The sequence below is a fragment of the Balaenoptera borealis genome (assembly GCF_965194805.1).
Source record: "Balaenoptera borealis genome assembly, chromosome: 2".
Lineage (NCBI taxonomy): Eukaryota > Metazoa > Chordata > Mammalia > Artiodactyla > Balaenopteridae > Balaenoptera > Balaenoptera borealis.
The window spans coordinates 125,189,575-125,212,277 of NC_138867.1; the positions used below are offsets into that span (position 1 = coordinate 125,189,575).

A 22,703-nucleotide genomic window follows, 5' to 3' on the forward strand; every position below is an offset into this window, starting at 1 on the left:
GAATGGCCATCATCAAAATGTCTACAAACAATGTTGGAGAGGCTGTGGAGAAAAGGGAACCCTCTTGCACTGTTGGTGGGAATGTAAATTGGTGCAGCCACTATGGAGAACAGTATGGAGGTTCCTTAAAAAACTAAAAACAGAGCTACCCTATGATCCTGTGATCCCACTCCTGGGCATATATCTGGAGAAAACCATAATTTAAAAAGACACATGCACCCCAATGTTCATTGCAGACTATTTACAATAGCCAGAACGTGGAAGCAACCTAAATGTCCATCGACAGAGGAATGGATAAAGAAGCTGTGGTACATATATACCATGGAATATTACTCAGCCATAAAAAAGAATGAAATAATGCCGTTTACAGCAACATGGATGGACCTTAGTACTGTCATACTAAGTGAAGTGAGTCAGAGAAAGACAAATATCATATGATATCATTTATATGTGGAATCTAAAAAAATGATACAAATGAACTTATTTACAAAACAGAAATAGACTCAGAGACATAGAAAAACTTATGGTTACCAACGAGGAAAGGTGGGGGATAAATTAGGAGTTTGGGATTGACATGTACACACTACTATATATAAAACACATAACCAACAAGGACCTACTGTATAGTACAGGGAACTCTACTCAATATTCTGTAATAACCTATCTGGGAAAGAAAATCTGAAAAAGAATAGATATATGTATATGTATAACTGAATCACTTTGCTGTACACCTGAAACTAACACAATATTGTAAATCAACTATATTCCTATATAAAATTTTAAAAAAATATTGCTTTAACAAACTCACAGATACAGAGAACAAAGTAGTGATTACCAGCAGGGAGGGTGTAATTTAGGGCTGGGGGAATGGGAGGTACAAACTATTGGATGTAAGACAGGCTCAAGACAGGCTGACCGAGGCTTGCATCTGTCCACTCACTGCGGCGTTGCTAGCGAGCACTTACTGAGCAGGAACTGGGTTGCACCCTCCTCACTCCCTGTCGTTGTCACTCTTCTTGCTTCCGTGGTGGCTTATTTGATGCCCTGCTAGCTTTACACACGGATAACCGATGGCGTTTCATGTTGAAGAGTCTTAAAGGTTGTAAGGGAAACCGTGACCCTGCTCAGCTCGACCACCCGCCCCAGTGGATGGGCCTGTGGAACCTGAGCGGGTTGGCCATCCTTTCCAAAGTGCAGATGACTCCCAAAGAATGAGGCAGGGGACATTTAAAGCCATGGGTTCTGAAGAGGCTCAATTACTGAAAGGTCCCGAGGTTCTGAATCCAAGTGAGTTATCTTTAATCAACACTCGCAAACTACGAACTGTGCTGGTCGAGGCCAAAGGTCAATGTTACTACACTGCTCTTGGAGGGAGGGGCGTGCCGGCCAGGTCATCCGGGTGTTAAGAAGCCCCTCACATGCCTAAAGTTCTTAGATTCACAAAGACAGGCTTTGGTACTGAAACTGAAGACCTCGTGTACCCAAGAATCTTCACAGCTTCTATTGGACATATTTTCTTTTTAGGAATGAAGGAAAATTCTCCCATTTTTGAGCCATTCTTTTATGTCAGTTCTACAAAATTGAATGTAACTTTATAAATATTTTTAAAACATATAGTTTTGTGAATATTTAATATTCTGCTAATGTGATTTTGAATGGTCAATGTCAAGTATTCTGTTTGGGGGGTTTTTATGTTTTATTATGCTTTGTTAAAAAGGAAAAATTGTACCTTTTTAGAATGTTTTTATGAGTCAATTTTATGTACTGAAAATAAAAATTAAAAAACAAAAAGATAGGCTCAAGGATGTATCATACAACCTGGGGGAATACAGCCAATATTTTGTAATAACTGTAAATGGAAAGTAACCTTTTAAAAATTGTATTAAAAAATAAAAGAAGTGTACAGGTGATTTGGGGAAAAACTAGTAAAGATTGCAAAATCCTTTATGAGAAGTACAAGGTGCTGTGGGAGCATTTGGAAGGCAGAACCAGCCAAGAATTGGGGGTGGGGGATGCTTTCTGAGGCAAAATCATCTAATCTGAGACCTGAAGGAAAGTAAGTATTAGCTATGTGAAGGGTGCAGAGTGGGTTCCAGATGGAGGGTGCAACTTGTGCAAAGGTCTTGAGTGAAACCAGACCGCAGAACCCTTTAGAAATATACACTATTTCATTATGGCTGGAATCAAGTACTTGTTCACGGTAAGAAAATGACATGAAATAGGTTGGGGGAAAAGAAAGAATACAGAGCCAGCCCATACAACCCATATGAAAAGAGCTTGTTCTAAGGTTAGTGGGAACTCATTGACAGCTTATATAGATGAGGACACCTTGATTAGATTTCTCGTTAGAAAGATCACTCTTCCTGCAGTATGAGAAAGAGATAGGATGGGGGCAAGACTAGAAGATGCTGCCACAACCTAAGAGAGAGATGAAGGTTGCCTGCATGCTGGTCATGGCAACAGGGATGGAGAAGAACAGATGGAATCAAGAGTTTTAGAGGTTGTACCTGCTGGATAAAGTGTGTGTGTGTGTGTGTGTGTGTGCGCGCGCGTGCGTGCGTGTGCTTCGTGGTGGTAGAGGTGGTGTTAAGGAAAATGCAGTCAAGACTGACACTGAGGTTTCTGACAAAAGCAACCCAGGAGATGGCTGGAAGTAGGAGACAATGAAGGAAGAACAGATCATTGGCTTGAGGGGTGATGAGTTCAGTTTTAGATAGGTTACATGTGTGGGACGTTCAAGTGGCAATATCCAGGAAGCCTGAGGCCTAAAGCCCAGGACACAGATCTGGGCTGAAAAATAAATTTGGGAGTCATCAGCAAATAGATTGTAACCAACGCCTTGTGTGTGGATGAGGTCATCCAGCGATGAGTCAGAATAACTAGAACTGACAGGCCATTTACTCTGCCAGCACCCCCTTTACATATACTCACTCTTAATCATTACAACCACTCTCTTATGTATTATCCCCATTTTGTGGATGAAAAAACTGAGGCCTGGAGAGGCTGTCCAATAAGAGGCAGAGCCCAGATTTGAAATGGGTCCATCTGGCACCAGAGCCTACACTTTGAACTATAATATTGGGCTGCTTCTGTGTCAAAACATACAGACTAAGAAGAGAAGAGGAGGACAGATTCTGAGGAAATGAACATTTAAGTCACAGGAGGAGGAATTTACAAAGGAGACTGTTAGGCAGGGAGTGGAGTTGGGGAACTTGAGGCTTATCACTGTCAAGGTCAACTTCTTAAAAACTTTCTCACCACAAACAAGGTGACTGAAGTTGCCCCCTTAAAACTTATGGTCATACTGCATTTACTAACATTCTCTTCTGACCATAAAAGTAATGCTTCATCCTTGTAGAAGGTTTAGAAAATACAGAAAATACAAAGAAAAGTAATAGCCCCTATTCGACTACCTAGAAATAATGGCCGTAACTGTTTGGCACATACTCCTACAGACATTTTCTATACATATAAAAACAAATGGCTATTTCTTGAAAACATTTTATTTTGAAGGCATCTTGTATTGTTTCTAATGTGCACATTTAAAAATTGTATATTGGGCTTCCCTGGTGGCGCAGTGGTTGAGAATCTGCCTGCCAATGCAGGGGACACGGGTTCGAGCCCTGGTCTCGGAAGATCCCACATGCCGCGGAGCAACTGGGCCCGTGAGCCACAACTACTGAGCCTGCGCATCTGGAGCCTGTGCTCCGCAACAAGAGAGGCCGTGATAGTGAGAGGCCCGTGCACCACGATGAGGAGTGACCCCCGCTTGCCACAACTAGAGAAAGCCCTTGCACAGAAACGAAGACCCAACACAGCTATAAATAAATAAATAAATAATAAAATTTAATTTAAAAAATTGTATATTTATTGCTTCTAAAGATGTACATCTTAAAATCAGATTTTATTTTATAATCAGTGGAGTTTTATAGGTAAATGGAAGCTTTTTGTTCTAGTTGTAAGTGAAAGAATGCTGCATCTTGTAATCCACGGCATCTTAGATCGGGAGTATAGTAGATAATACATCCACATCTTTCAAAATTCAAAATATACCATAAAGTGCCCAGAGAAAGAGTTCTCTCACTTCTGCCTACTCCACTCCTCTTTCTTGGAGGCAGATCATATTTTCTAGTTGCTTGTCTACCCTTCCAGATGTATTTTAATGCACATCCAAGAAAACATTACATATGTCCCCCTCTCTTGAAGTACATGGTAACATATTATCCACACCAGGGCATCCTGAATTTTTTTTAACTTAACAATATATGTTGGAAGTTTTTCTTTTTCCAATTGCAAATTTTCAATTGAAAGGACTCCCATAATTCATTAAGAAGTCCCCTACTAATGTGCAAAGTTATTTCTAATCTTTTGCTAAAATAAACAACGCCATGATGAATAATCTTGTATATTCTGCACACATAAAAGCAAACCTATCAGGTAGATCCCTAGAAATAAAACTGCTGAGTCAAAAGGTAAGTTCAGTTATTTTAACAGATATTGCCAAATTGACCTCCCTAAATGTTGCAAGAGATGCAGTAATGGTCAAGACAGACATAATATTTGCTCTTGTGTGGGTTTTATTACTTAGTGGGAAAGACCAACAAGTGAATAGATAATAATAATGCAAAGTGATGTGGGCTGTGCTGCTGGAAGTGATGATGCTTGGCAACGTACAAGAGGGACTTCCGTTTCAAGACTGGGAGGACCAGGGGAGACTTCCTGGAGCCAATAATATCTCAGTGATTTAAGTCACCACACTCTCTTATGTCTGACGTTTCCACAATCCTGTTCCCTTTGCACAGAATACCCTATCCTCTGTCTTCTGCTGGCTGTCTCCTGCACACTTTTCACATCCCCACTTATATGTCACTTCTTCAGAGAGGCTTTTTTGAATCTGCACACTGGGTTCTACTTCCCATCCATATGCTTCCACAGTCATCAGTATTTATATTAATACTAAATAAGAGAAGGGCATGCCTTTTCCATTATTGTATCCCTGGTACTTGGCCCAGTTTCTAACACATGGTAATGTCAATCATTACCTGTTGAATGAAGGACTGGATGATCGGTCCATAGAAAAAGCCACAATCTCTACTGAGGCTGGGACCCCAAGGAAGCAGGCATTGTAACTGCACGTATAACCAGTGATGTGCTCTGCATTCTGAGAAAGAATTCTCTAAGGCTGAATGTGTACGTTTGAATTCAGACATGACTTGGGCACTTCCCAGTTCACTGAGGCAAATAGTGATACTCTACCAAGAAGTGGAAAGGAAATAAAGGTTGTCTTTGGTATCCACCTACCTGCCTACCTAGAGGTTCAACTCCACATTTCCTGAGTAGCTACTACATGTGAGGGATCATCTACTGGGGTTGTATCCACCTACCTGCCTTCCTACAGGTTCAACTCCACATTTCCTGAGTAGCTACTACATGTGAGGGATCATCTACTGGGGACTCAGAGGAAAATGCTAACGCAGTCTCCATTCTAGTGAGCAAGACTGTGAGCTCCAAGAGACAGGAGAGAGAAAGCACATCCAAGATGACAGATCTAAGGCCAGACTAGGGGAGACGTCCGGATCATGAGCATAACACAGGATGGGCAGGGGCACAGGAGGGCAAGATTTCCTCCTCTGGACTTTTGAGATGCAGCAAGAATAATTTGTTACTGTTGGATGGATAGAACTGTCCTACACTCATAAAGTCAGCAATATCAACTGTGAAATATATGTCGTGTTTCAATTTGTTCTGGCATATACGCAATATTGATACTATGTATAAAATAGATAACTAGGGCTTCCCTGGTGGCGCAGTGGTTGGGAGTCTGCCTGCCAAAGCAGGGGACACGGGTTTGGGCCCTGGTCCGGGAGGATCCCGCATGCCGCGGAGCGGCTGGGCCCGTGAGCCACAATTACTGAGCCTGCGCGTCTGGAGCCTGTGCTCCGCAACAAGAGAGGCCGCGATAGTGAGAGGCCCGCGCACTGCGATGAAGAGTGGCCCCCACTTGCCGCAACTGGAGGAAGCCCTCGCGCAGAAACGAAGACCCAACACAGCCATAAATAAATAAATAAATAAAATTAAAAAAAAAAAATAGATAACTAATGTGAACCTACTGTATAACACAGGGAACTCTACTCAGTGCTCTGTGGGGACCTAAATGGGAAGGAAATCCAAAAAAGAGGGGATATATGTATATGTATAGCTGATTCGCTTTGCTGTACAGTAGAAACTAAAACAACACTGTAAAGCAACTATACTCCAGTAAAATTTTTTTTTAATCTCAACACTTTCATCACAATAAAAAATGAAAACTTTCTATGATGATTTTGGTAAGTGTTGGGCAGGAGTCATCGAAATCCTGGGAGTCGATAAACAACCCCTCCTACCTTTAGCTCTTTTTCAGGACCAAGGATAGGAGGATGTGTGTGCCGGTGTGCTCCTAAGAGGTCCTCACGATGAATAGAGTTAAGCTAGGTCCATGACAGATTCACAAACAAAAATGCTACCAGATCATTGAAGAGGGAGAAATCAACTCTAACTGGTAGACTGGGGAAGTCTTTGTGAAGGAGAGTCTGAGCATGACCTTAAATGATGGGGAGAATTTGGGCTGTGGGAAGACATAGTCACAGGGATTAGTTTAAGCACAGAGTATGGAAGTACAGGGTATGTTCAGGGAGCTCTAAGTCATGTGGTATGGCTAGGACAGAGTTTGCATGAAAGAGTACGTAAGGATACCAAAATGAAAATGCAGATTCAGGAAATGGACAACTTGAGTGCTATACTGAGAAGATGGGATTGATGCCCATTGGCTCTAGGCAGCTACTGAAGACCTCCCAAGTGGGAGCACAGTTTGCTCACAGAGAGCTCTGGTTGCTGTCTAAAAAGTTGATTTCATTGAGAGCGTAAAGATGAATTAGGAGGCTCTAGCAGCACAGAGGGCCTGGACTGCAGCAGTAGGGGAGGTTATGAAAAGGAAGAGACTGCTGGTAAGACATGAGGACATTGAAAGACAAGTCCAAGTTGACCCTGACATTTCCAGTTTGAGGCCAAGTTGATGGTGTCATTAATAGAGAGGAAATTCAGGAGAGATCCACTCTCCATCCCGCCTCACTGTCTCCTCCCACTCACTCTACTTCCCCACAAGCCCTCATTCTCTTAGACCCTCCTGGACCCCCCCAACCTGCTCCCCATCCAGGTCTGCCCTATTTTGGCAGAAACAACTTTTCCCCCCATTCTTTTGGCAGCCTGGCTTTATGACTTTAGGAAAAATAACCTCTTTGAACTTCCATTTTGCCTTTTAAAGTTGGAAGTCTGAAACCCAGCATTGCATCCACCTCTAAAGTCTTTTTCCAATTTACGTCTTCCACCAGGACCAAACATACTCGGTGGGTAAGGTTTCAGGGCATCCTCATCTTCCCATTAGATATTGGTATTTCAACAAGGCACAGGGCCTCACTAAGAAACTTAGGAGTAAGAGCCAGATTTCAAGCAGCAGCCAGAGGCAGGTCTGGAAAGGAAGGGGTAACTTGTCTTTAGGGAAGGTCTTCTGATTCACGGATCCTGTCGTGTAGCTACTCCCTATTCTGGTTCCTGGTGAAGACACTTGTGTCGACCAGCTGTAGCCACAGATGACTCCGCATAAACGAGGGTATCAAACACGACCACGTTCTGCTTAAGGCAGCCGGTCCTCCAGATGTGCCCTGGGGCATAAGACTGAGCAAGCAGGGGCACTGGCACCCAGGTGGCCTTGCACCTCGGCCTTACATGTTCCGGCAGCTCCATTTCCAGTACACTTTTGAATTAAAATGAGGCTCTCGACGTGTAGACCCTGGACCAGCAGCGTCAGTATCACCTAGAAACTCATTAGAAATGCAAATTCTCAGACTCTTCCCGACCAACTAAATCAGAAACTCTGGGGTGGACCCAGCTCTCCTTGATTTGACAAGCTTGCAGGAGATTCTGGTGCATGCTAACGTTGGAGAACCGATGAATTGAAAGACGGAGAGAAAAAAGAAAAAGGCATTACTACGCCTTGTTTCATTATTTTGAGCTAAAGGCAGACCCAGTAATATAACGTGGTAAAAATTTTAGAATGGATGGAATTTAACTTTTGTGAATTAAGTAGACGCTTTTGTGAAACCTAGCAACATCTCTATGGATAAAGAAAGAAATTACCCAGGAGCCTTAAGTCTAAAAAATTCAGGTAATTAAGGTAAGTAAGTGCTCAGTTTTTATTTGCATCATCTAAATGTGTGGGTTCCAAGACTTACTCTTTTTCTTTCTTAAAGCTCTATAACCTTTGATTTAAACGCAATCTAAACGTAAACCCCAAATGCAGATCAGATAATTGGGTTGCACTCTAGGGAAATGGGGAGGGAGGCAGATTTCCTCCCTTCTTCCCCCCTCTCTCCTCCCTCCCTCCCTCTCTCCCTTCTCTTCCCCCCTCCTCCTCCTCCTTCTCTCCTCCTTCCCTGGCCCACAGGGCTACAGGCAAGGCCCATTACTGCAGAAAATAGCTTTAATTCCCCTTTCACATTGCATACTCGATTCAAAGGCCTCGGGGAAATTCTATCATATTCCTGGGGCAGGCATTTTAATTAACACAAAACGAAAATTTGTTTTTGTTGTATTGTGTTTTTCCCTAAAGACAGGGAGATGGGAGGGGATCTTCACCTGGGAGAGGCCCTTTCGGGAGCGGGATAGAGGTGGGTGCAATGAAAATGCAAGCGTTCCAATCATCTTTGCACTTTGCATCTTTGACGCTGAGCCACCTGTCTGGGAATGTGCTCTCGGTAAACACCCTTCATTGAGCCCAACAATCTGGGCAGCCTGTTAAATTGCCAGCCCAGGAAGTGGGAGTGACTCAGTCTTTATGCCTGTCACCGTGTTTTGCTTACGCAGATGCGCCAGACTATGCCGGCTGGCTCCATTTCCCCAAGGTTTTTTTCTTCCTGCAAAGAAAAGCCCACCTGGATTTGCATGCCTGTCTGCAGCCTTCTAGAAAAAAACAGAAACCTGACTGTGGCAGCCATTCAGTCTCCTCAGAACTTTGTGTGAGTCAAGACTTCTTGTCACAGAAATGTCAGCCAGATGGGCTTGTAGGCACCTTCTAGCACAGTGGTTTTTGAACTATTTTTTCTTTTAGGCTTGAAACTCTTTCTTCAAAATAAATGTTACCCAGAAATAGACAGAAAGAGAGTTCATTCCACTCGATCCTTCGGTCTTCCCCATTTCTTCCCCCATCACCCACAGACCCTGAGAGATACAGCAAAGCCTAGCTCGAAGCCTGCTGACACTGTGCTGAAAAAGAATGAAGCCAAGAAGTCAAAGGCCTTTTCACTGGTAATGGGGCTTGAAAGCATCAGAGCCTAGATTAAAAATTAATCTCTGGTTCTGAGACCTTTCCTATGCAATCCATCGGGCCGGGCCCATGAAATGACTCATTTGGGGTTGCCATAGTAGTTTCTAGGCATTCACCCATTCATTCTTTGACCAAATGTTTATTGAATACCTGCTGTGTTCCCAGCAAGAGCTAGTGCTGTGGACTCAATGGTACACCGAAGAAGACATGGCCCATGTCCTCACCAAGTCTACTGCAAGATAAATGTGAATTAAATGGCCACACGAATAAATGTAAAATTGCAGCTGTTATTTATGTTAGGAAGGAGATGCAGAAGGTGCTGTAAGAACTGATGACAGGGCTTGTCCCAGGTGAATTTCAATCCCCCTCTCCTTGTTCTTTAGGGAAAACCACAATTACGAAAATTATGACAGGAGGATTTTCCCTCCTCAGAGAGGTCAGGAAGGTTCCCCTGCGATGTAAAACCACAACTGAGATCTAAATGTTTAGTGGTTAGCAAGGGAAAGAAGAGAGGAAAGAGCATTCCTGGCAGAGGGAACAGCATGTAGCAAGAATGTGGCAAATTTACAGACAAGAGGAGCTGAAGCACAGAGTCTGGGGTGAGGTGGGCTGCCTAAGACCACCAGGACCATGGCGGGTGTGTTAAGAAGGCTGTCCTATCCTAAGAACAATGGAAGGCCATGAAAAAGTTTAAAGTTGGGGAGGGAGCAACTTATGTTGTCAGACTATTGTTTTAAAATGATTTCTCTGCTTCCAGGATGGGGCATAGCCTGAAGAAGTGCCCGAGGGCAAATGGAAAGTACAGTTCGGACGCCAGAGACAATGGCGGGTTGATCCGGAATGATGGCGATCAGGATGGAGAAGTGGATGAATTGAGGAGCGAGGTGTGTGTTAATGCGGACAGGATTCCGGAGTGGAGGGATATAGAGGATGAGAGCAAGGAAGATGGTTGGGATGATGTCCAGTTTATGATTAGTGAACAGTGACAGCAAACATCGCCTTAGACCAGCCTTGGCTCCTCCCACATTTGCCAACCCAGTAGTTCTCAACCGTGGATGTACATTACAACCACCTAAAAGTTAAAAAAAAAATACTAGTACTCAAGCCCTTTCACCAGAGATTCTGGTTTACTTGGTCAGGGTGAGGTCTGGGCATTGGTACTTTACCCCAAGCTCCTAGGCTAATTCTAATATGCCACCATGGTTGACAACCACTGATCTAAGCAATCTCCCAGGGGACCTATGTGGCTCCTTCTCTATCTGATGTCACCATCAACAGAGAATGCCATGATCTTCAGTTGCAAACTGATTTGCCTCCTAGAAACATATAGAAATCCTGGCAAATAAGACAGAACAGATTAGGAAGTAGTCAACCATACCTGGTCAAGGGAAGGGGGAGCAATACAGTAGACTAGAAAGGACCCTAAACTCACAGAGAAGTCACAAGCTCTGCCACTAACAAGCAACTTTCTCATATCTGTCAAATGAAGGCATTGGACTAGACCAGTGGTTCTCAAACTTGAACTCACATCAGCATCATCCGGGGGCCTGGTTCAAACACAGATTACTGGGCCCCGCACTCAGAGCATGTGACTGAATAGGGCTGGGGTGGCACCTGGAAATCTGAATTACTAAAATCCTCCCAGGTGATACGGATGCTGCTCAAGGTGCCAGGCTGAGGTGCCATTAACAGAGACAGAGAATCCCAGAGGGATCCATTATTTGTTTTGGACAGAGATCCTGTTTTTATTTAAATTTTGATATTTTATTCATCATAACTTTTTGCAATAATTTTGATTTAAAAAAACATTATGTTAAAATATTATTTATTTGATTACTGAGTTTTTTGATGTCCCTTGACATTTCGTACCTAGGTGAATTCACTTGATTCTAATCTCACCTGGCCAAGGGTCACAGGCAGAGAACCACTGAGCTCTATGACTTCAAGGGCCCTTCAAGCTCTAACATTTCACTAAACACAGAGACAGGAGAGGTGGTGGTAAAGAGAAGGTGCTCTGGAGCCAAGCTGCAGGTGTTCGTGCCTGTGTTCCTGTGCTCTGCCATTTATAAGCTGTGTAACCTTGGGGAAATTGCTAAACCTCTCTGGGCCTCTGTTTTCCATAGCTACAAAGTCAAAGATAATAATACTGATCACACAGATTTATAGTAACTGATTGAGATAACACACCTAAAGCACAGAGTGTGGGCTGAATACTGTAAGCAGTCAGTATCATCAGCAAATGCCTCTTGGTTTAATCATCTCTGAAGGTTCCCTTCTGATTAGGTTTACCCTGACTTCTTTGAGATCTGAGAAGAAACTTTTTCCCCCCCCCAAGGCTTCATAATAATTTATCAAGTCATATAACTTGTTCATGATTTCCTAATTTGTCCCTTGTGGATTTGCATTTCCTTTATTCCAAAGACATGGTCTGTAAGGTTAGCAAAATGAAATGCAGCATCTTAAATGAAAGTCTTTAGAAAAAGCAAGACAAACCTTTTGGATTGATATTCATTATTTAGTGAACATCAATGAAAAAATAAATGGCTGGTACTTCTGAGAGTCCAAGAATCCTCCCATTCATGCTGTGGGACACAAATATTTGTATAAAGGGGAGACAGACAGTCACTGCCTCCCAATAAGGAAGTCACAGCTTCTGTAAATGCAGTAAATACTTGTGAAATTTTGTAATAAATTAGGGCTCCCAGTTTACAGATTTGGGGGCAGAGATCTAGTTTCTTTAGAGAGCCCAGGGAAGTGAAGGGAGAGGTTTTCCAAGGAGGAAATGCAGGCTCTCCTGGGACTATTCAGATACCTTCATGCTGGGGTCTCTTTCCAGCCTCACACCTGCCATGGCTGACCATTTGTCCTCACCAAATAGGACTTTCTGCTGTTTGTCGACATACTGTGTAAACCCACTGCCTTTCTGCACTCATGAGGCTATTTATTCACCTGGAATGGGCTTCCCTGTTTCTCCATATCAAAATAATATCCATCCTTAAAGGCGATGTGGTCTATATATACACTGGAATACTACGCAGCCATAAAAAAGAAATAAAGTCTGCCATTTGCAGCAGTATGGGTGGATTTTGAGGGCATTATGCTAAGTGAAATCAGTCAGACAGAGAGAGACAAATACTGTATGATTTCACTTACATGTGGAATCTAAAAAATACAACAAACTAGTGAATACAACAAAAAAGAAGCAGACTCACACATATAGAGAGCAAACTCATGATTACCACTGGGGAGAGGAAAGGGGAAAGGGGAAATACAGGGGTAAGGGATTAAAAGGTACAAACTACTGGGTATAAGGCTCAAGGATGTACTGTACAACATGAGGAATATAACCAATATTTTGTAATAATAGTAAATGGAAAGTAACCTTTAAAAATTGTGTAAAAATAAAAAAATTTAAAGAAATCATATCCATCCTTTGAGATCTAGTTCAAGTGTCACCTAAGGCCCCATGTCATGTCCCTGTGATTAGTTATTGTCAGCCTGTTCGAGCACCTCTGAAGTCTCAGGGTTTTCCATTCTGTCACACCATCTTGGTAAGTTGTTTATCCTCCATGGCTTGGTGGGGGGGCGGGGAATCCACTCCAGTCTCTATTCAGTTGGTTGTCAAAGAAACTTTGATTGATTGTCAAACTTTAATCAACAAGCAAAATAACAGAACCCTAGGTTATACTCAAAGAATTGAACTTGATTTTTTTTGCCACTCGATTCTCATTGAAAGCAAGGTAAGCAATATTCATGAGTCAGAACATAAGGGGAGAGAGACCTTCAAGATGGCAGAAGAGTAAGACGTGGAGATCACCTTCCTCCCCACAAATACATCAGAAATACATCTACATGTGGAACAGCTCCTACAGAACAAACACCTACTGAACGCTGGCAGAAGAACTCAGACCTCCCAAAAGGCAAGAACTCCCCACGTACCTGGGTAGGCAAAAGAAAAAAGAAACAGAGACAAAAGAATATGGATGGGACCTGCACCTCTGGGAGGTGAGGGAGGAAAAGTTTCCACACACTAGGAAGGCCCTTCACTGGCAGAGATGGGGGGTGGGCAGTGGGGGAAGCTTTGGAGCCACGGAGGAGAGCACAGCAACAGGCGTGCAGGGGGCAAAGCAGAGAGATTCCCACACAGAGGATCGGTGCTGACCAGCACTCACCAGCCCGAGAGGCTTGTCTGCTCACCCACCGGGGAGGGTGGGGGCCGGGAGCTGAGGCTCAGGCTTCGGAGGTCAGATCCCAGGGAGACGACTGGGGTTGGCTGCGTGAACACAGCCTGAAGGGGGCTGGTGCACCACAGCTAGCCGGGAGGGAGTCCAGGAAAAAGTCTGGACCTGCCTAAGAGGCAAGAGACCATTGTTTCGGAGTGCGCAAGGAGAGGGGATTCAGAGCACGGCCTAAATGAACTCCAGAGATGGGTGCGAGCCATGGCTACCAGCGCGGGCACCAGAGACGGACGTGAAATGCTAAGGCTGCTGCTGCAGCCACCAAGAAGCCTGTGTGCAAGCACAGGTCACTATCCGCACCTCCCCTCCCAGGAGCCTGTGCAGCCCGCCACTGCCAGGGTCCCGTGATCCAGGGACAACTTCCCTGGGAGAACACACAGCGTGCCTCAGGCTGTTGCAATGTCACGCTGGCCTCTGCCGCCGCAGGCTCGCCCCGCATTCCATACCCCTCCTTCCCCCAGGCCTGAGTGAGCCAGAACCCCCGAATCAGCTGCTACTTTAACCTCGTCCTGTCTGAGGGAAAAACAGATGCCCTCACGCGACCTACATGCAGAGGTGGGGCCAAATCGAAAGCTGAAACCCAGGAGCTGTGCAACCAAAGAAGAGAAAAGGGAAATCTCTCCCAGCAGCCTCAGGAGCAGTGGATTAAACCTCCACAGTCAACTTGATGTACCCTGCATCTGTGGAATACCTGAATAGACAATGAATCATCCCAAAATTGAGGCAGTGGACTTTGGGAACAACAATATATATATATTTTTCTTTTTTCTCTTTTTGTGAGTGGGCATGTGTATGCTTCTTTGTGTGATTTTGTATGTATAGCTTGGCTTTTACCATTTGTCCTAGGGTTCTGTCTGTCCGTTTTTTTTGTTTGTTTGTTTTTTAGTACAGTTTTTAGCGTTTGTTATCATCAGCAGATTTGTTTTTTGGTTTGGCTGCTCTCTTCTTTCTATTTTTCTTTTTTTTTTCTTTTTTTAAATTACTTTTTAATTTTTTTATTTTTAATAATTATTTTTTATTTTAAATATTTTATTTTATTTTATTTTTTCTTTCCTTCTTTCTTTTTTTCCTCCCTTTTCTTCTGAGCCATGTGGCTGACAGGGTCTTGGTGCTCCAACCGGGTGTCAGGCCTGTGCTCTGAGGTGGGAGAGCCGAGTTCAGAACATTGGTCCACCAGAGACCTCCCAGCTCCATGTAATATCAAACAGCGAAAGCTTTCCCAGAGGTCTCCATTTCAACGCTGAGACCCAGCTCCACTCAATGACCAGCAAGATACAGTGCTGGACACCCTATCCCAAACAACTAGCAAGACAGGAACACAACCCAATGCATTAGCAGAGAGGTTGCCTAAAATCATAATAAGGTCACAGACACCCCAAAACACACCACGAGACGTGGTCCTGCCCACCAGAAAGACAAGGTCTAGCCTCATCCACCAGAACACAGGCACTAGTCCCCTCCACCAGGAAGCCTACACAACCCACTGAACCAACCTTAGCCACTGGGGGCAGACACCAAAAACAACGGGAACTACGAACTTGCAGCCTGCAAAAAGGAGACCCCAAACACAGTAAGTTAAGCAAAATGAGAAGACAGAGAAACACACAGCAGATGAAGGAGCAAGGTAAAAACCCACCAGACCAAACGAATGAAGAGGAAATAGGCAGTCTACCTGAAAAAGAATTCAGAGTAATGATAGTAAAGATGATCCAAAATCTTCAAAATAGAATGGAGAAAATACAAGAAACGTTTAACAAGGATCTAGAAGAACTAAAGAGCAAACAAACAATGATGAACAACACAATAAATGAAATTTAAAATTCTTTAGAAGGAATCAATAGCAGAATAACTGAGGCAGAAGAACGGATAAGTGACCTGGAAGATAAAATAGTGGAAATAACTAGCACAGAGCAGAATAAAGAAAAAAGAATGAAAAGAATTGAGGACAGTCTCAGAGACCTCTGGGACAACATTAAACACACCAACATTCGAATTATAGGGGTCCCTGAAGAAGTGAAAAAGAAAGGGACTGAGAAAATATGTGAGAGATTATAGTTGAAAACTTCCCTAATATGGGAAAGGAAATAGTTAATCAAGCCCAGGAAGCACAGAGTCCCATACACGATAAATCCAAGGAAAAGCACGCCAAGACATATATTAATCAAACTACCAAAAATTAAATACAAAGAAAAAAATATTAAAAGCAGCAAGGGAAAAACAACAAATAACATACAAGGGAATCCCCATAACGTTAACAGCTGATCTTTCAGCAGAAACTCTGCAAGCCAGAAGGGAGTGGCAGGACATATTTAAAATGATGAAAGGGAAAAACCTACAACCAAGATTACTCTACCCAGCAAGGATCTCATTCAGATTTGACAGAGAAATTAAAACCTTTACAGACAAGCAAAAATTAAGAGAATTCAGAACCACAAAACCAGCTTTACAACAAATGCTAAAGGAACTTCTCTAGGCAGGAAACACAAGAGAAGGAAAAGACCTACAATAACAAACCCAAAACAATCAAGAAAATGGTAATAGGAACATACATAGCGATAATTACATTAAATGTAAATGGATTAAATGCTCCAACCAAAAGACATCGACTGGCTGAATGGATCCAAAAACAAGACCCGTATATATGCTGTCTACAAGAGACCCACTTCAGACCAAGGGACACATACAGACTGAAAGTGAGGGGATGGAAAAGGATTTCCATGCAAATGGAAATCAAAAGAAAGCTAGAGTAGCAATTCTCATACCAGACAAAATAGACTTTAAAATAAAGACTATTACAAGAGACAAAGAAGGACACTACATAATGATCAAGGGATCAATCCAAGAAGAAGATATAACAATTGTAAAAATATTTATGCACCCAACATAGGAGCACCTCAATACATAAGGCAAATGCTAAAAGCCATAAAGGGGGAAATCGACAGTAACACAATCGTAGTAGGGGACTTTAACACCCCACTTTCAGCAATGGACAGATCATCCAAAATGAAAAGAAATAAGGAAACACAAGCTTTAAATGATACATTAAACAAGATGGACTTAATTGATATTTATAGGACATTCCATCCAAAAACAACAGAATACACTTTCTTCTCAAGTGCTCACAGAACATTCTGCAGGATAGATCATATCCTGGGTCACAAATGAAGCCTTGGTAAATTTAAGTAAATTGAAATGGTATCAAGTATCTTTTCTGACCACAATGCTATGAGACTAGATATCAATTACAGGAAAAAAATCTGTAAAACAAACAAACACATGGAGGCTAAACAATACACTACTAAATAACCAAGAGATCACTGAAGAAATCAAAGAGGAAATCAAAAAATACCTAGAAACAAATGACAATGAAAACATGACGACCCAAAACCTATGGGATGCAGCAAAAGAAGCTCTAAGAGGGAAGTTTATAGCAATAAAATCCTACCTCAAGGAAACAAGAAACATCTCAAATAAAGAATCTACCCTTACACCTAAAGCAATTAGAGAAAGAAGAACAGAAAAACCCCCAAAGTTAACAGAAGGAAAGATCATAAAGAAGTAAATGAAAAAGAAATGAAGGAAACAATAGCAAAGATCAATAAAACTAAAAGCTGGTTCTTTGAGAAGATAAACAAAATTGATAAACCATTAGCCTGACTCATCAAGAAAAAAAGGAAGACTCAAATCAATAGAATTAGAAATGAAAAAGGAGAAGTAACAACTGACACTCCAGAAATATAAAGAATCATGAGAGATTACTACAAGCAACTATATGTCAGTGAAATGGACAACCTGGAAGAAATGAACAAATTCTTAGAAAAGCACAACCTTCCAAGACTGAACCAGGAAGAAATAGAAAATATAAACAGACTAATCACAATCACTGAAATTGAGACTGTGATTAAAAATCTTCCAATAAACAAAAGTCCAGGACCAGATGGCTTCACAGGCGAATTCTACCAAACATTTAGAGAAGAGCTAACACCTATCCTTCTCAAACTCTTCCAAAATATTGCAGAGGGAGGAACACTCCCAAACGCAATCTACAAGGCCACCATCACCCTGACACCAAAACCAGACAACGATGTCACAAAGAAAGAAAACTACAGGCCAATATCACAAATGAACATAGATGCAAAAATCCTCAACAAAATACTAGCAAACAAAACCCAACAGCATATTAAAAGGATCATACACCATGATCAAGTGGGGTTTATCTCAGGAATGCAAAGATTCTTCAATATACGCAAATCAATCATTGTGATACACCATATTAGCAAACTGAAGGAGAAAAACCATATGATCATCTCAATAGATGCAGAAAAAGCTTTTGACAAAATTCAACACCCATTTATGATAAAAATCCTCCAGAAAGTAGGCATAGAGGGAACTTACCACAACATAATAAAGGCCGTATATGACAAATCCACAGCAAACATTGTTCTCAATGGTGAAAAACTGAAACCATTTCCACTAAGATCAGGAACAAGACAAGGTTGCCCACTCTCACCACTATTATTCAACACAGTTTTGGAAGTTTTAGCCACAGCAAACAGAGAAGAAAAGGAAATAAAAGGAATCCAAATCGGAAAAGAAGTAAAGCTGTCACTGTTTGCAGATGACATGATACTATACATAGAGAATCCTAAAGACTCTACCAGAAAACTTCCAGAGCTAATCAATGAATTTGGTAAAGTAGCAGGATACAAAATTAATGCACAGGAATCTCTTGCATTCCTATACACTAATGATGAAAAATCTGAAAGAGAAATTAAGGAAACACCTAGAGGGGTGGGATAGGGAGGGTGGGAGGGAGACGCAAGAGGGAGGAGATATGGGGATATAGGTATATGTATAGCTGATTCACTTTGTTATAAAGCAGAAACTAACACAGCATTGTAAAGCAATTATACTCCAATAAAGATGTTAAAAAAATAAAATAAAGGGGCAATACCGAGAAAAAAAAGAAAAGAACATAAGGGGATGCATCCTTAGATCATGTTGTTTTTGCCTCATTATTGTTCTATGCTTCCATATACAATCTCCCTGAACTAAGAAATATTATAAGAATGATCCTATAAAACCCATTGCTATATTATTGTCAGAAAGCTTTTATAGAAAACTTGCAGTGTGCCTTTATTACCCACTAGAGAAATTGTCCCCATGACTGAGGACCAGGAAAAAATGTACTTCTAAGCAACTGGTGAGTTTCAATCTTGTTGATAGCCATGAATCCTGTCCTGTTTTCTGTTTTGCCCTGGTTAGACGAAAACTCCAAGAAAACATTTTATAAAATGTTTTGATGTGCATTTTTTATATTGATACTATTCCTGACTTCACATTATTTTTCTAACTTTATTTTTTAGTTTTACCTGTTTATTTCATTTTAAACTCTTTTGCTTCTGTATTCCTTTAAGACACTTCAAATCCTTTTATAAAAGAGGTAAGAGATAGATACTTAGATAATTAATATTTCCTTGAGGTAGATAATATATCTTATATGTTTTGAATTTCCAATACTTAACTTAGAACTTGACATGTTTATATATGTTTTTAAAGGGAAAGAGGAAGGATGACAAGGGGGAAGGAAAAATTAAAGTTAGTGGTAGAAGTTTCTATATCCTACTCAGACATCTGGATGAATAGTGGAAAAACAACTAAAGAAATATTTTAGGACATGTAAGGAGCACCAAATATTTTAGAATGCCTGAAAACCTGAAGGTACCACTCTACATGGTTCCAACAGATTTTAATATTGTACAGATAATTTTTTTAGGTTATATTCAGATATTTGGCATATGTAGATACAACCACCGATTTAACCACCATCCCAAGTATGAAATTATTTTTAAAGCAATTATTCCCTAAATTTGTGAAGCTTGTTTATGTACTTTTTTGGTTCAAGTTATTGTACCTGGAGATAATTTAATGCATTTTAAAATACGCATTATGACCATCCTAATACAGAAATACTGTGAGTAGAAAATGAGATGAGATAGCATTTTATAAAGTAAAAAGTCTTAATCGAAAGTAATGGGATATGTATTTCTTCATAAGCACATACTTTGCAGGGGTATCCTTTATCCGTCAGAAGGAAATTCCAGTTTCGCGGACTGAAATGAAAGGGCTATAAATGCAATGTACATACAAAAGCGTACATATACCAACACAAACCCAGCGAGACATAAACACAAACAGCAGTCATTACTGAGAACAGGGACTATTTGGAGTCATCCTAGGTGCCTCTCTTTCTCTCCAACTCACGCCGCAACCAGTTGGTCAGAACATCTGATGACCACCAACCAACTCCACAGCTGGTACCATCCTCCATATTGCAATAGCCTCCCAGCCAAACTCCCGCCTATCTCCCTCGTCCCATTAAGGTATTCTCCACACAGGACCAGAGTTCCCCTTTACAAACACAAGTCAGACCATGCCACGTCTCTGCTCAGCACCCTTCAGTGGCTCCCATCTCACTCAGAGAAAAAGCCAAAGTCCTTGCAACGCTCCTTCTCTGTTTAACCTCTCAGGATGCTTTTCCTACTACTGCCCCTTCCCCAGTCCATTCCAGCCACTTGGCCTCTTTATTGTCTTTTAAATAGGATAGCCATGCTCACGGCCTTTGGTTTGTTTCTTCCTTGTGCCTCAAATGCTCTTACCTGAATTTCTGCATGGCTCATTTTCTCACCTGCTTTATGTTTTTGTCCATATGTCAGTAAGGTCTTTAACCACCACCCTATGTGAAATTGTAAATGCCCTCCTGTCCCTACCCGGGAACTTTCTGTCTTCTTCCCTTGCTCAGCTTTTGTCCATAACATTTATCACCTTCTAACAGAAACATGCCATATATATATATATATATATATATATATATGTATATGTATATGTTAAAAATATATATATACTCTATATAGTATATAAAATAAAAATTATTGTCTTGTAATAGACACATGCACACAGTATGTGTATATATAATATATAATACTATATATATAGCTAACAAATCATTCATGTATGTATATGAGTTCATATGAATATATATGTGTGCGTGTATATATATATATGTTGTTTATTTGTTAATTATCTGTCTCCTGCAATGAGAAGACTTCCATGAGAGCAGGGATTTTTGTCTGGCTCACTGATGTTGCCCCTGCACAGGACAGTCTCCTTCCTCCCATCAATTTTATAGGCTTTGATGGTATTAATCCTCTTATATCATTGCCCTGTTCTAAACTTGTCATTGGCTTTCTGTGACTCTAGAAGGAAATTCACATTGCTCAGTAAGATGGCATGACCTCCTACGAACATTTCAATTTGCATTCTTACTACTCTTTTTTTTTTGTTTGCTTCATCCAAACTGATCTCTCTTGCTTTACATTATATATGCTACACATTTTCTCACCTCTATGCTTATAGTTAAGCTGTATTCCCTGCCTGGAACGTCCTTTCCTTGCCTCTCTGAAGGTCTAAATTTTACTTACATTTCAACATGAGTGGCCTACATCAAATGCCACCTCCTCCATGGAGTCTTCTCTGATTCCTTCAGCAGGATCTGGCTCGCTTTTTTCTGAGTCTTACTGTTGGCTGACTCTCCTTCATAACACATCACAGTATCACAGAGAATACAGCATAGGGTTAAGGGTTTTGAATCTAAGAGTGTGGCCTTGAGCATGTTCCTTAATTCTCTAAGTCTTGGTTCTCTGATCATAAAACGAGGTTACTTACAATATGACTATGAGGTTAAACAAGATAATAGAAATAAGTCTGATCTCAATAATTGAGACTATTACCACTATCATCACCAACATCATCATTTCTTCCTTGAAATATATTATTTTCCTACTAAACTGTAAGCTTTTTGAAATTAGAATAAATGTCTAATTCACCTTTACACGCCTAGGTACTCAGTACATATTTATTGAGCAAATTTGAGAGTCAAGACCATGAGTTTGTCCTCTAAGTTAAAGACACTTGCTAAAAAGATGAGAGCATTTTGGGGGGCAATCACCTTCTAGCAAGGAAATCCATTCCTATCTGACTTTGTTTTAGTTCTCAGATATTGTTAGCATAGAATTTGAAAAGTGCTAGCATTAGGTTTTCTTACTATGTTTCCCAGTGTACAAGAAGAATTCATTAGTTAAGAAAATATCAACCTAACTCATTCTAAGCCCAAGGAAACGTAAGGTCAAGGAAGAAAGTTAAAGAACAAATATAAAGTTCAATAAGATGTGGTCCCTGTCACAGATAACCTCATATACAGATACCCTGGAGAGTCAATATACATAGTAAGTTACAGAACAGAAGCAAGCCCAGGGTGTTAATGGGAACGTCAGAGCATATTCAATCCTTACATGTTGTTTGGGGAATATTTCCCAGAGGAGGTGATATCTGAGCTAAATTATTAGAGATGAGTGAAAATTAGTCAAAAGAAGAAAAGTAGAATACGCATTCTAACTAGGCAAAAAACATGGCACAAACAAGGGTAAGAAAACCTGAAATAGCGTGATATATGCTGGGTTTTACAAGAATTTTGGTGTGATTACAGCTTCTATTCCAGAGCAAAGAATAGGAAAATACAAAGTTGGAGAGAGTGAGTTGTAGGCTAAGTCATGGAATATCCTAAGTGTCATGCTCCAGGTCTTTATTTTGCAGGGAATGAGGAGACCTGAAGGATTTTAAATGGGGTAGGGATATGATCAGATTTAAGTTTTAGATAGATTTCTCTGGCTACAGGTAGAGGCTAAACCTGAGGAACACCAGAACCGAAGCAAAATACAAACAAATACCAACAATATAAAAATAGGTCTGGAGGCTATTGGAAAGCTCCGAGCTATAAAAATGGGATGCTAACCAGGAAAGTAAGGGAATAGATGGAGGGATGAAATCGAGAACCGTAGGCAAGAAAATCAGTAAGATTTGGTAATTGGCACATGAACTGGATGGGAAGAAGGAGGAACTTAGGTTTCTATTTGGATGACTGTGAAGAAGGTGATGCCAATCACCGAGAAAGGATATTGACGAGAAGGAGCAGAGGCGGGGCTGGGCACGTGGGGACAAGATGATGAGTTGGGTTTTAGTCACCCTGGAAAAGAGTCATCAACAGGGAA

General features: G+C 41.3%; 1 protein-coding gene and 1 long non-coding RNA gene across 7 annotated transcripts in view; one reads left to right on the forward strand and one right to left on the reverse strand.

Annotated features, from left to right (window-relative positions):
* LOC309624598 overlaps positions 1 to 6,244 on the forward strand; it is a 67,705-nt gene extending 61,461 nt beyond the window's left edge. The window contains exon 2 of the long non-coding RNA XR_014242049.1: positions 5,784 to 6,244. This is a non-coding gene — a long non-coding RNA (uncharacterized lncRNA). The remainder of the gene's footprint in view (positions 1 to 5,783) is intronic.
* Positions 1 to 22,703, reverse strand: part of PPP2R2B (protein phosphatase 2 regulatory subunit Bbeta) — a 686,949-nt gene that overhangs the window by 386,169 nt on the left and 278,077 nt on the right. The window lies entirely within an intron of this gene.